General features: G+C 43.5%; 1 pseudogene; it reads left to right on the forward strand.

The window, feature by feature from the left end:
• The first annotated feature begins 2,773 nt into the window (after window positions 1-2,773).
• Window positions 2,774-3,385, forward strand: LOC130871302 (60S ribosomal protein L13a-like; annotated as a pseudogene).
• Window positions 3,386-12,961: the final 9,576 nt, after the last annotated feature.

Raw genomic sequence — 12,961 nt, forward strand, 5'->3', positions numbered from 1 at the left:
AAAGACGCAGGTGAGGGTCGTAGGAATACAACATCTGCCATAATATCGGCCTACAGTCGTTGCTCAAGGCAAGGAACCTCATTGGACCTTGGATTCATCCATGAAGTAGGCGTCAGGGTTGACAATCTTTTTCTTCCCAAGCATTAGGTTGGGAAGCACGTTTGAAAATATTTTGTAAGCTGTAAAGTTCTATTGAATTCTTGTTACTTGGGAGAGTCTATTTGTGATGTGGTGAAGGACTGGAGAAGGGACAGGGTGACAGTCATGGGACTAAGACATAATCCATGGATTTGTTTGGTCCTAATCTGCCAGAGATGTAAGACTCATTTCATTTCGTGTGATTTAGCACATGGGAACCTGGAGCAAGAGCTATGGCTGCCCCATGTGGGAAGCCTACTCTGGAGTCACCAGCTTGCTTCTGGTCAAATTTTCCACCCACCCATGCAGGCTCCTTTCCAGCTCCCACTTGGCAGTCACTCTGACAAGAGTTCATACATCTCTTTCTCTTTGAGAGAAAAGTATGCTGCTACCCAACTGCTTTCTCCATCATTCTTCTCTGTAGTTAATGGTGGTGCCTCCCTCACCAGAGGTCCCATGCTATTTCAAAGAAGCCTTGTTAATGTTACCATGGTCCCGTGTTCATGCATGTGCACACATATGTGTAATATCAGTGACTCTGTCTCCCTACCCAGAGGGGTAGCTCTTAGTATCTATACACCACGTCTGCCCTCTTCTAGTGCCTGGAACAGAAAAACGACAACAAGTTTGTACTGAGTACAAGACTGAACGGCTTGTGTGTGAGAGGGTGGCAAGACCTAGTATTCAGAACCTAAGCCAGCGCGAAGCTCCTGTTGAATTTTAGCAGAGTCTTCTGATGTGTGGAAGTAAACAAGATGCAGCCTACAGCCCAGAGGAGCTTTGGGACTGAAGAACAGGGAGCAGGACACTTGCCTGCCTAGCTGAAAGAAATATTGGTAGGCGAAGGACAGTACAATGGTTAGCTTCCTGAGCCAATGGTTATTTAGTCAAATACTGAATGAATCTTGGCTGTCACTGGGGAATTAGTTTGTAAACGTGGTTAACATCTGCAGTCGGTTAGCTTTACATAACAGTTTGCTCTGTATGGTCTGCCTAGGCCACTGATGAAAGCCTGGGGATCAAGACACTGAGTTTTCTCAGAGAAGACACGGTCTTCAGCTCTTGCCTGAGTCCGGAGCCTGTAGGCCTGCCTTACAGCTCACTAGGAACGCAATGCCACCAGTCAATACATGAGACTTGTTGCTAAAATCCCTTCCCTGGGAGAGATGTAAAGTAGCATCTACCCTCTTCCTGAGGTCCCAAAGACAAGCCAACAACGCTCACTCTGGGAAACCCATTCATTTAGCGGGCTTTCTTTCAGAGCTTAGGTGAGAAGTTATTAGGATGTAGGCACCCCTCCCTCAATTTGCAGCACCTGAAAAACCTTACCAAGCAGGGAAGAGGGCCCCCCACACCATAGCTTATTGATTAGTCCCTCCTACTCTCCACTTCCCTCTACACACAGTAGCCTCTCTCCCAGGCCAGAGTAGTAGAGAGCAGCTGTAGAGTCAGGAGAGCATTCTGTGTCCTGCTTCTCTCAGGGTGTGAACCATTGATAAGTCGGCTGAGATGATCTTTTGCAGGAGGGTGCAGTTGAAGTCGCCAAGATGACAGATGCTTGGCACATAGGCCAATTACTCATGGCAAGAATAAATGAATCTAGGCGTATAATATGTATCATTTCAAGGAATATACAGCTATAACATACTGGATGAATGCCTACATATACATAAGTAGTTTCTAGAGAACACTGGGGAGGGGGGATGATAGAGGGCTGGTCAATCTGGAAAGTGAAGGGCAGAAGGGAAGGAAGGAGCCAGAATCCCCACTGTTTAAACCACAGGCGAGAGAGGCTGGGAACTCGGCACAGCTGTCTCCATCTTCCTTGGCAGCTGCAGAGAGCTGGACCGCTTTCCACCTCCCCAGGTCTTGGCTGGGGCTGGGCTGGCACACATCTCACAGGGCTGGCCGTTTAGGACATGGATTTTAACAAACAAGTCCTAAACGGAAGGAAAGGGCAGTCGGGGCAGCAGCAACCCACAATATCCCGAGCCCCAACCTTGGAGCTGTCTGTGTGGGTGTTCGAGAAACCTAATTAGCACAGGTTCCTTCTGATGCTGGGGAAGTTTCTTTGATTAATGTTTTCATTAAAAGGTCTCCCCTAATCAATCAGCTCTAGTATATGCTTACAGGAAGTAGGTTCTTGGGGGCTCAAATACAAGCCGGGTGCCTGAGAATGAGGAGCCTGTAGCCTAGGTGCCTGTGAGAGGGTCTTCTTGCAGACGCCACTCGCCCTTCACTCATCTCTGCCGCTTTCCTGAGCACCCCCTCCCACGCCACAGACATTTTATGACAGAATAAAAATTAAACCCTATGCGGCACATTTTTTTTCTCAGAGAGAAAAGTTCTCAGTCACCTCAGTAATTAGCTCATGTGGGACAGGAGATGCTGTCTCTGGCGCTCTTTCTCTGCTGCGACAGCGACATTAATTATTTTCTACCTCTGCGCATCCGCGGGAGCTTGAAACCTGCGCTCACATCGTTACTTGCCCTGTGCCTACTACGTGCCAGTTCTCAGGCTTGACCCTGGAATGAATGGTGACAGACACGACGAGAGGGCCATATTTTATCCACCGTGAAAAATTTATGCTGGGGAAAGGCAGCCAAAGGGGAGGGCTAAAGAGTATGAAGGGCTTATGATCAAAGTGCACTGTAACTCAGAAGAGCTGGTTTTAGTGCCTGATGGTGGAGGCCGTCTTCCGGGCCACCCGGCAGCCATTGTGGCCAAACAGATACTGGGGGGCCAGAAGGCAGTGGTTGTGCTATGCGAGGGCATCCACGTTTATGGCAGGTTCTACAGAAACAAGATAAGCTTTCTCTGAAAGAGGATGAACACCAGTTCTTCCTGAGGTCCCTGCAGCATCTGAGCCCCAGCAGGAACTTTTGCTGCATCCTGCAAGGTATGATGCCCCACAAGACTAGGCAAGATCAGGCTGCCACAGACCACTTCAAGGTGTTAGCTGGAATCCCTCCACCCTGTGACAGGAAAATACTCCGATGGTGGTCCCTGTTGTTCTCAAGGTTGTGTGGTCAACTCCTACCAGGAAGTTTGCTTGCCAAGGTCGTCTGCCTCGTGAGGTGAGCTGGAGTACCAGGCAGTGAGGGACACTCTGGAGAAGCACAAGGCAGCCTGGAGCTGCTACTGGAAGAAGCTGTTCATGGGGCTAGGGAAACAGGCAGAAAAGAACATGAAGGGAAAAATGAACAGCTTCACCGAGGTCCTCCAAACCAGTGGGTCCCTGGTGTGAGCCCAATAAAGACTGCCTCAAAGAAAACAAAGATGAACATGTTATCAGTATACACTAATAAAATAAAACAAGTCAAGTCCTTTGCTCTCCTCAGGAGTTGTAGCAGAAAAGCCCTTACCACATATGGGACATTGGCATCTTGGTGTTCAATTTCCCAGCTCCCTGGATGATCCCGGCCATAAGACTACCATGGTGGGGACATTGAGTTCTTCCCAGCACATCATCTCAAGAGTTTCCAGCTCTGAATGAAGCCATGGTTGCTTGTCTTGGAGTATGGTTACTTTTCTTGGTGGGTTGATCTCCTGTACCATCTATAGTCCCTCAAGCAACTGGGGTTCTGTGCTTAGGGGATGGAATGCTACTGCCCTGCATGCACCTGCCCTGTTCCCCTTATCCAGTCATCTGATGGTGTCAGTTTACCCATCCTGTTTCCCTGACTTGGCTGTTGTGAATGGTTAGAATAGACTTAGCCTTTAAGATGTTAAATAAACAATCTAAAGCATCTTTCCAAGAAGAGGCACTGTGGTATCTTTGGGAGGGGCCACCCAAATACCAGGGGAGTTAAGGAAGGTTCAATTTTGGGCATCTTTTCGGGCACAGGCAGAAGCCTAGACTGGCTATGGCAGCGACCGAGCAAAGCTATGAAGCAGCATCCTCCCCTGTCCCCCAAAGGAGGCACAGCCATAGCTCTTGTCATTCTCCAGCCCAGAGGAAGGCAGTCCCCCTTTCCTGACAGCCAGCATCTCTGCAAAATTCCCTGTGGAATCCAATTTTGAACAAACCGACACAGCTAGTTCCTAATAAGTAGTGAATTCTATTTATCAGAAGCTCTCTACAGCAACTGCATGAGACAGACAACCCTGTCATCGCCCTCTTAGAGGCAGGAAGACGAAGCACCGAGGACTGTGATTCACCAGGGGCCCTGTGATTATTTAGAAGAAATATGAGAAGCTTGGCAGCGTGGCTCCACAGCCCAGGACAACGACCACTGTACCACACTGCTTCTTAACAGCCCGCCAGTGTGCTCTTGACATTTGCTTCAACAGCTCAAGCCACAGCTCAGGCTGATTTATTCTCAAGCACATAACAGAATTGAAGAACTGAATGCATCATCCTATAACTGGATTCCTGGGCAACAAAGTCATGGTTGTTTTGAAACTCACTGGGGAACACCTTTTTGGTTGCTCTGAATATTCCATTTCTTCTTGCCCTCTGCCCATACCGTGGGCCTTGGGTGAAAGGGGAGAACAGTTTGTTCTTGTGTTCATAATTATTTCCAGAAAGTAACTTAGCAGTCTCCTTAGGTCTGAGCAAAAGCAGTGGAGAAGATCTAGTCACCTCCGATAGGCAGAGGGCTGGACAAGGTCAACGTGAGATAGCTAAATTCTGGGACACGGACCTGCGCCGATAGCTCCCAGAGTCCCAGCATCCCACATGGTAGGGCCCATGTTGCTTCCCACCTGCCTTTTATTTCCTGTCCTTTCACGTCCTGTGAGTTCCCTTCTGGTTCCTAAGTCTCCAAGTCCTCACCGCTTTAGTTGCTACAAAAACAGCTAGTGCTGTCTTCCAGGCAGGGCCCTCTTGGCTACCCATGCCTTGTCCAGAAGCTCACAGGGCTTTTCTCTTTCCTTCTCATTTCCTTGTGAGGAAGAAAGGGCTTATCCCTCCCTCTGTGCCCTGGCTGCATCCTTCCCAGCAAAGAAAGTGAGGGTCAAAGAGGGAATATAGCCTGAAGAGCAGGGTTATAAGGAGAATAAGTGGCTGGGTGAGGGAATTCAGGGTAAGAGAGGGGGAGAGAAGAGTTAGGGTGCCGCCATAGACTTTGAGATGTGTAACAGGTACCTGTGATACTGAGGGAACCTGGAGGACAGCATGTGCTTTGGTGTGCTAATAGGCCCCCCAGATAGCCATTTGTCCCTTCTGCCAGTGATAAAAGAAATGGCTCCTTTGGTAGAGAGGAAATGACTTCGCAAGTTCTTAAGGAATGCTGGGGTTTATTTAAATTCCAGAATTTGGGGACCTGGAGTTTCCTTTGGACCTGACAAGTATCCCTGTTTAAGTTGAGTTTCCCCATGGTAATGTGAAAATCTCTGATCCACATTGCGAAACTCAGCTGATGGGATAAAGGATGAGAGGAAGGACAAAGAGGAAAGTGATGGAGAGAGAGAAGGAGGGGAGAGAGGATGAAGAGGGAAGAAGAGGAGGAAAGAATGGAAGGAGGAAAAAGAGAGGGAAAAGATTGAAGGGAGGAAAGAAGGGGTAGGAAGTAGAGCGAGAGGAAGGGAGACAAGGGAGGGACACTGGGAAGATAGAATGAGTGAAGACACAGAGGAAGACAGAGAGGAAATGAAGGAGGGAAGAATGAAGAGCGACAGTGGAGGGAGGGAGGGAGGGAGGGAGGGAGGGAGGGAGGAAGGGAGGGAGGAGTGAAAGGACGGAGGAGGAACAGAGTGGCACACCCCATCCGAACCCTAAAACAAAACAAACAAGCAAATGCAAGTTTACATAAACCAACTCTGGGATTCTTTTTTAAAGTCTGGTAACAGGGCTTGTTAAAAGATTTCCCTCTACTGTATGGGTTGCTTACGGTAGACTGAAAGAATCCTGCCCCTATCTCTCTCAGTCTGGGGCACAAAGCAGAGCTGGGACTGGACTTTAAGCACAGCATAGTCAACTAGGTGAGGAAGAGAAGAGCACAGTGTGAGCGTTAGGAGTCGGCCGTGGCTGATGGCATTGTTCCAAATCTACAGAGGAGGGGCTGGAGAAGGGGTTGTAGGTGGGCAGGAAAATGTAGTTTGTTAAAACATGACTTACCGGGGAATTGCTGAGTGGTTGGCTGTATTGGTTTTCATTTAACTATTGATTGAGAGTGTGTGTTCATAATAATTAAGAATGGGCTAGTCAATATGTGCACAAGAGAACAAACTCAAAGGTCGAAAATGTCAAGAAAATATTCATTACGCATCATTGTAAAACTCCACACATTGTTTCATATGGAAAAGGATTTTGAAGAGTATTAAATTGAACACTCTCGTGTACAGCTGGGTAATCAGATAATATTTATCACATGCCCAGAGATTAACCATATCCTTGATTAAAAAAATCACAGGGCAATATAAGCAGAGACGTATATAGAAATTTGTGCGGAAGGATGTTTATCACGTTGCTACTTCTTGACAAAAGTTTTAAAAAAGCTTAAAGACTCCTTGATAGAACCCAAATTAAATGTTCAAGATACTTTAAAAAGTTTTATTAGTCAGTACAACTTATAATTTTGGAGCATTTAATAATGAAGCAGAATGTTCATTTTGTTACAAAAGTGGAGACAAAACAATTTGTACTTGGAAAATGATCTTGATTTTGTAATAAAATAATAAAACCAATATATGTTTTATAGGTCTTTGCCAAACAGAGAGCTTCCAGAGCCTGTGATTATGGATAATTATGACCCTCATGTGTATTGCTTGGTATTTTCCAAATGTTCTTCAGTAAAGTTCACCACTTCCTCGGAAGGAACAAAACTCCCGCCTTCTCGTGACCTCCTCTTCCAAGTACTCACTTCACCTTTGTGTCAGTCCCTGCCTGGGCAAACTTAGTCTTTCCCATTTAATTTTACTTACTCATCTACATATTAACTCATCAAATACTGAGTACTTGAGACAGCGTAAGGATGGAGTTATGTATCAACATAATGAAAGCTGTGTTCAACACTATAGTCAACACGATACTGTTTTAGGTGCTGTTCCTTATAACGCAAATGAACTAAACCCTTGATTCTTTGAATGTGTGGCCCAGGTGGCAATTTGTCCTGGTGAGTGTACACTTGAAAGGAATAGCTATTTTGCCTTTTTTCTTTTTTAAAAGAACATATTTTAATTAGATCAGAATAATGTCACTTTTCCTGTACCAGCACCTCCCGGGTATCCTCCTCCAACTTCCCCATGACCCCCACTCTCAAATTAATAGCCTCTTTTTCTTTGATTTTTGTTATATGTGCTTTCAGGTATGCACAGATACATAAAGACAACCTGCATTTTTAAGGCTGGGGTGTTTTGTAACTAACTGTTCAATTGTGTGTGTGCTCGCATGTGCACATGTGCATGCATGTACATGTGTGTGCACTCATGCTCCGATTTTAAAACTAGATAAAGACACAGAAAAAAGAGATAAAATTACCTATCGATCTCCCTGATGAACATATGAAATAATTCTCAGTGAAATATTTAGAAACCAAATTAAAAGTCACATAAAATACTATCATTCATGATCCTCAAGTTGGCTTGATTTCAAAGATCAATAAATGTAATACAGCATATCAGTAGATTAAGAGACAAAGATTGCATGCTCATGTCATTAGACACAGAAATGATCTCTAGCATAAATCCTGCATCTGTTTATGACAGAAGCGACGGACAGGGTAAGGATCAACATGGTGAAAGCTACAAGTCTACAGTCAACATCATGTTTCATGGAGGGAAATCCCAGAGCATTCCAGTTAAGATCACGAATAAGACAATGGTGTCTACTCCTTCCACACATATCAATACAGTGCTTAACGTCTTCACTAGAACAATAAAACAAAGGATACAAGTCGGGAAAGAAGAAATCAAACTATCTTTATTGTTAGATAATATGGTTCTATATAAAAAAGACCCTAAAAGATAATTAAAAACTAATTCTTAGAACTGATAAACACTTTCAGGAAAGTAACAAGATACAAAATTATTGTATTAAAATCAGTAGCCTAGCCTTCCTATGTACCATTGATGAACACAGTGAACAAGAAATCAAGGAATAAATCCCAGTTGCAATCACTACAGTAAAATAGAGTAAAATACTAAAGAATAAACCTAACCAGTGAAGGGAAAGACCTCTATAATCAAAACTTTGAGACACTGAAGAAGTTGTGGAAGACACTGGAAGATGGAAAGACCTCTCATGTTCATAAATTATAATAATTTATATTGTGAAAAATGTCCATCCTACCAAAAGCAATCTACAGATTCAGTGAAAATAGGAATAAAAGTTCTAGGGTCATTTTTCAAAGACACAGAAAAAAATCTTAAAACATATATGGATGTGTGTATGCATGCGTGTGCACACACATACACACATAGAGTCAAATCAACACTCAATAAAAAGAACACTGTAAGAGGTGTACCTACCCATAATCTCAAGTTATACTACAAAATCACAGTAATAAAAACAGCAGAGTTCTGGCACAAAAATGGAAATTAGAGGTCAATGAAGGAACCAGATGTAGATCCACAACTAAGCTGGGAACTTCCTGTTGGGTAACTTTTAAAACTAGAACCTGCTATTTAGGCTGCTAGGAAGAAAAGTATCAGTGGTCTTACCAAGATGTGAGCCCTGTGAGCATATAACACCTGGGCAAGTAGTCAACAGTTGTTTGGGGTGGGGTGGGGTAACCAATAATCCTCTGGTTATATTTGAAACCCCCTCTTAGGGAATCAGTGGCCGATACTGTAAGCCCAGTTCACAGCTCATGCCTGTGGAAGTCACAGTCGGAAACTCTTTACTCTTCTTTAGCCAAACTGGTATCTGACCGCTGTCTAGCCTTCTGCACTTATACCCATAGACAGAAGCTATTCTTAGCTTTAATCAGAGAAGCTTCCCTTTGTAGTGAAAGGTGGTGAATGCAAAAACTCACGGCTGCCAAAGATGCTGAAATTAAATGAGAATTGACGGTTCAGCCCTAAACAAGACATTCATAACTCACCATTTAAAGCTAAGGGATGCTGACTAAATGGGAGGGGGCAGGAAGGAAGCAAGAGCTGGAAGCTATCAGAGGAAAGGATTGTGAAAAGCCTCCTCTAGACTCCAAATCATGATTACAGTCCCGAGCCCACAACAGAAGTTACCTACAACAGGGCACATACAACTTCCGGTGGAGCAGGTCTGCCGGTATTGGATCTAATGAATTTTCCTTTCTAAACTTGTTTCCATTTCTACGTTATTCCTCACGGGAATTTTCACTTAGGTGGAATTCTCTTACCTCTTAGAGCTTTAACAACATTCTTCTCGTGAAGTCTGTCTGCCGTCGTTGCTGACCAGAAATCCGCTGCCACTCAAGCGCATTCGCGATGCTCTACTTTCTTCCCTGGCTGCATTTTTGCATTATTTTTCAGTTTTTAGAAACTTTATTAACATACATGTCGGCATGCATCTATTTGAATTTACACTACTGTGTCTCCACACGTCTTTTACATCTAATTACTTACAAATCTTGTGTAATTGAAAACTTTGCAATCATTATTTCTTTTAATTTAACCACATTAAGCTTTAACTCCTCTTACAGGGCAGCTTCGATTATCATACCTTTGAGTATTATCACAATGCCTTGATTCTGATTATCCCTGTTTGCTGTTCCTTTGTTTTGAGACAGGACCTCACATAGCTATATCGAAGAGTTTGATATGGACCCACTGACCCTCCTGCTTGCCCTCCCCTAGGTGCTACTATTTCAGGCATGGACATTCAATACCAGTTTTCATACTGGATGGTTTTATTACTATATCTTTAAGTTCAGTGACATTTCTCATTCTACTTTTGAGAACATCCTGTGTAGGTCTTAATTTTGCTTTTCCCACATTTTGGTTTTGATATTTCCTTTTGGGTCTTTTTAATATGTCTTATTTCTCTGCAGTTACTTTCGCCCCTCCATTTTGGATCTGGCTTAAATGGCATCTTTAGTATCTAACAGTTCTGACATTATCTTCTGATGTTAGTGTGTGTTGAGTGTTATGTCTCTGGCAAGCTGAAATTTTTCTGATATTTTGTTTTGAGTAATTTTCAGGTTATATTCTGGGAACATTGAATACTGTACTATGAGGCACTTGGTCTTAAGTTTTAAAGAACTTATTGAAGCTGGTTGTATCCAAGTAGATAAATGATTGAGTTGGGTTTGTTTAGACCACAAATTCTAGGGGGATTTCTGAGACACATGGTTCAAATATCAATTCCGTTTTGAAAGCCACTGCAGTGCGATTTGGGGTTGTTTTGGTTGTGTGCTACGGGGAATTAATGCAACCGAGGCAGCATTCTGCTTCATGCATCACTTCTGGAAATCTGGCATATATGGTTTAAGTTCAGATACATGCATGAAAAAGCCAAGAGTGAGCCAAACACTTGTTCCCTGTCTTGGGATAGCTTCCCCAGCTCTCAGCTGATCAGCTCCCCTGGTTCTTTCCAGCTGTGAGGATTGTCTTTTTGTCTTTCTTGGCTTCTAGCCAGACATTGTGGTTTTGCATTACCTATGTTCTGCTTATATTTTGCTTTCTTCCAAGGTTGAGTGGTTTGAAAGGGGGGAGGGGGTGGAGAAAAGCAAAGAGAGGCAATGTGAATTCCTCCCGTTTTTGTTTCCACGTGAGGCACCCGTTCCTCCCATATTGCCATCAGTTCTGCCATGACTCTTCTCATACTGTTATTGAAGCATCCATGAGTTTTCTCTAGGACTGATGAATGAGAAGACAGAAAGCCAAACAAACTGCAAGCAACAGCAAGAAATCCAAGGGAGTTTTGACACTCCTCCTTCCTTGGGACAGTTTTCTGTTCCTCTGACTCTGTTCCTCTCCAAGCTTTCTTTGCCACCTGATGTGTACTTCTGGGTTTTGGAGCTCAAAAGTAACTGTGAGTCAGGTTCTACAGTTGCTCAAATTTGACACCAGCATTTCACCATCAGAGTCCACAGACAGTTGCAGCGTGAGGCATGCATGCTATTTAGTATGCTTAGTTACTTTTCATGAGAGAGACAGGAAGCAATGAGTTTGGGCATTGTATGTAGAACCTGGACTCTTTCTTCATAAGGGTGCATTGCCTTGTATAGAAGCATCTCCATGTTGTTGCAAAACTAGAGATGTGAACATCTGTGGACGGGCATGTGTCTGTTTATCTTTAGCATCTTAGCATGAAGTCTTGGGGAAGAACTGCCCTTAAGAAGTTTGAATTAAATTTCTCTCCAACTTTACAAACCTTTTCCTTAATGGATGAAGGTTGATAGTGTTTTTTAATGTTGGATCTTTAGGGAATGGTTTGGCGTACCATCATGTTCTTGCTAAAACCAGCTGGGACCTAAATGCACAAGTGTCGCACCTCAGGCACCTCACTTGCTCAGAAATAATTTAATCAGAGAGCACGATTCCCCCACCCACTGTTGCCTAGATTCTAGAAGGCAAAAAGTGCTGCAGATTTACCTATAGTATTAGTCTTTTCTGCATGGCATCTTGGTCTTTTGGGCAGTCAAATATGGCTTTCAGTGCAAAGGGGTTGAGACATTTAAATAGATAGATGTTTGAAAAAGCTTCTCTGCATTCCTAAAGATGAAGAGAAGAATCTGTAAGGGTGAGTCATGTGTTAACTCATCCATTAGAAGAAGTTAGAAAGGAGCAAAGCTAATAAAATCAGAACAATAGGGTCATTTAAAGGAGCAGTGAAAAGGAGCAGATTTACCTGCCAGGCACTTTGTATCATCCGTAGAATATTAGGGCGACTATAGTAAGAATAACGGCAGATCTTCTTCCTTAGTACGCTGTCCTCTACCTAGAGGAAGTATATAAAGAAAGAGACCCAACTAACGCTCAAATTGTAGGCTGTTTACTTTGAATTGGGGCTGTGCTGCAAAATGAACACCAAGATGTTGTAGCTGTTTACTAGTCTGCCAGCTAGACTTCAGGAAACCAATTACTTAAATGATTGAGTAGCAAAATGAGGAGTATTTAAGGAGTTCTTTTGTTGCCTCGGGCTGTGATTGGCAATGTGAAAGTGAGAAGGCTTTAAAAAAAATTAAAAAGTCAGTTATTACTCCAGCTTCCCAGTGAGACACAGGAATAAGCCGAATGCTGGACCTCCGGATGTCTCATTACCAGAAGTGCCAAAGAGCCTGTATGTAGACTTAGAAATGCGACCGTGGCTAACAGAAACCACCCTGGAGACAGAACAACCATTTCTGCCTGAAGACAAAACAAAATGAAGCCAGAGAATTCTTCTTTGGAGCTTTTGAGCCAAATAGAGCTTTGTGAATATATCTAGGCTGGCTTTGTACTCGCTGGATTCTTACAGTCACAGGGGGATTAGTAAATGTCAAAATAATGTGAAGTAATTATCCACCGAGACTACCTAAGCTATAAGAAGAAAGGAGTTTTAAAAACATCCTTCAAAACATTCTCGCCTTAACTCGCAGCTATTTGGTGCGATTTCTCCTGTATTGGGTAATTTTCTTGATTTCTAGTCATTGAAATGCTTCAGTCCTAAAATGAGGCAATATTCCAAAATCATTAGTATTTCCCAGGTGTCTTGATTTTTGTCTCTTCTTTTAAAAATGTATTAGCTCCTTGAGAATTTCATGTGTTTTGATCACATTCACCCTTCTTCCAACGTTCTTTCCAGCTCCACTTCCCTTCCTGGCCCACTCAACTTTGTGTGCCCCCCACGCCCCATCAAGGTCGATTTGTGTTACTCAAATATTCTTGGATGTGTGGCCTCCGACTAGAATGTGGTAGATTTACCAAGGGATATACTTTTAAAGAAAACTGACCCTTCCTCTCCTGGTAGCTAAGA

Source organism: Chionomys nivalis, chromosome 3 (genome assembly GCF_950005125.1).
Source record: "Chionomys nivalis chromosome 3, mChiNiv1.1, whole genome shotgun sequence".
Lineage (NCBI taxonomy): Eukaryota > Metazoa > Chordata > Mammalia > Rodentia > Cricetidae > Chionomys > Chionomys nivalis.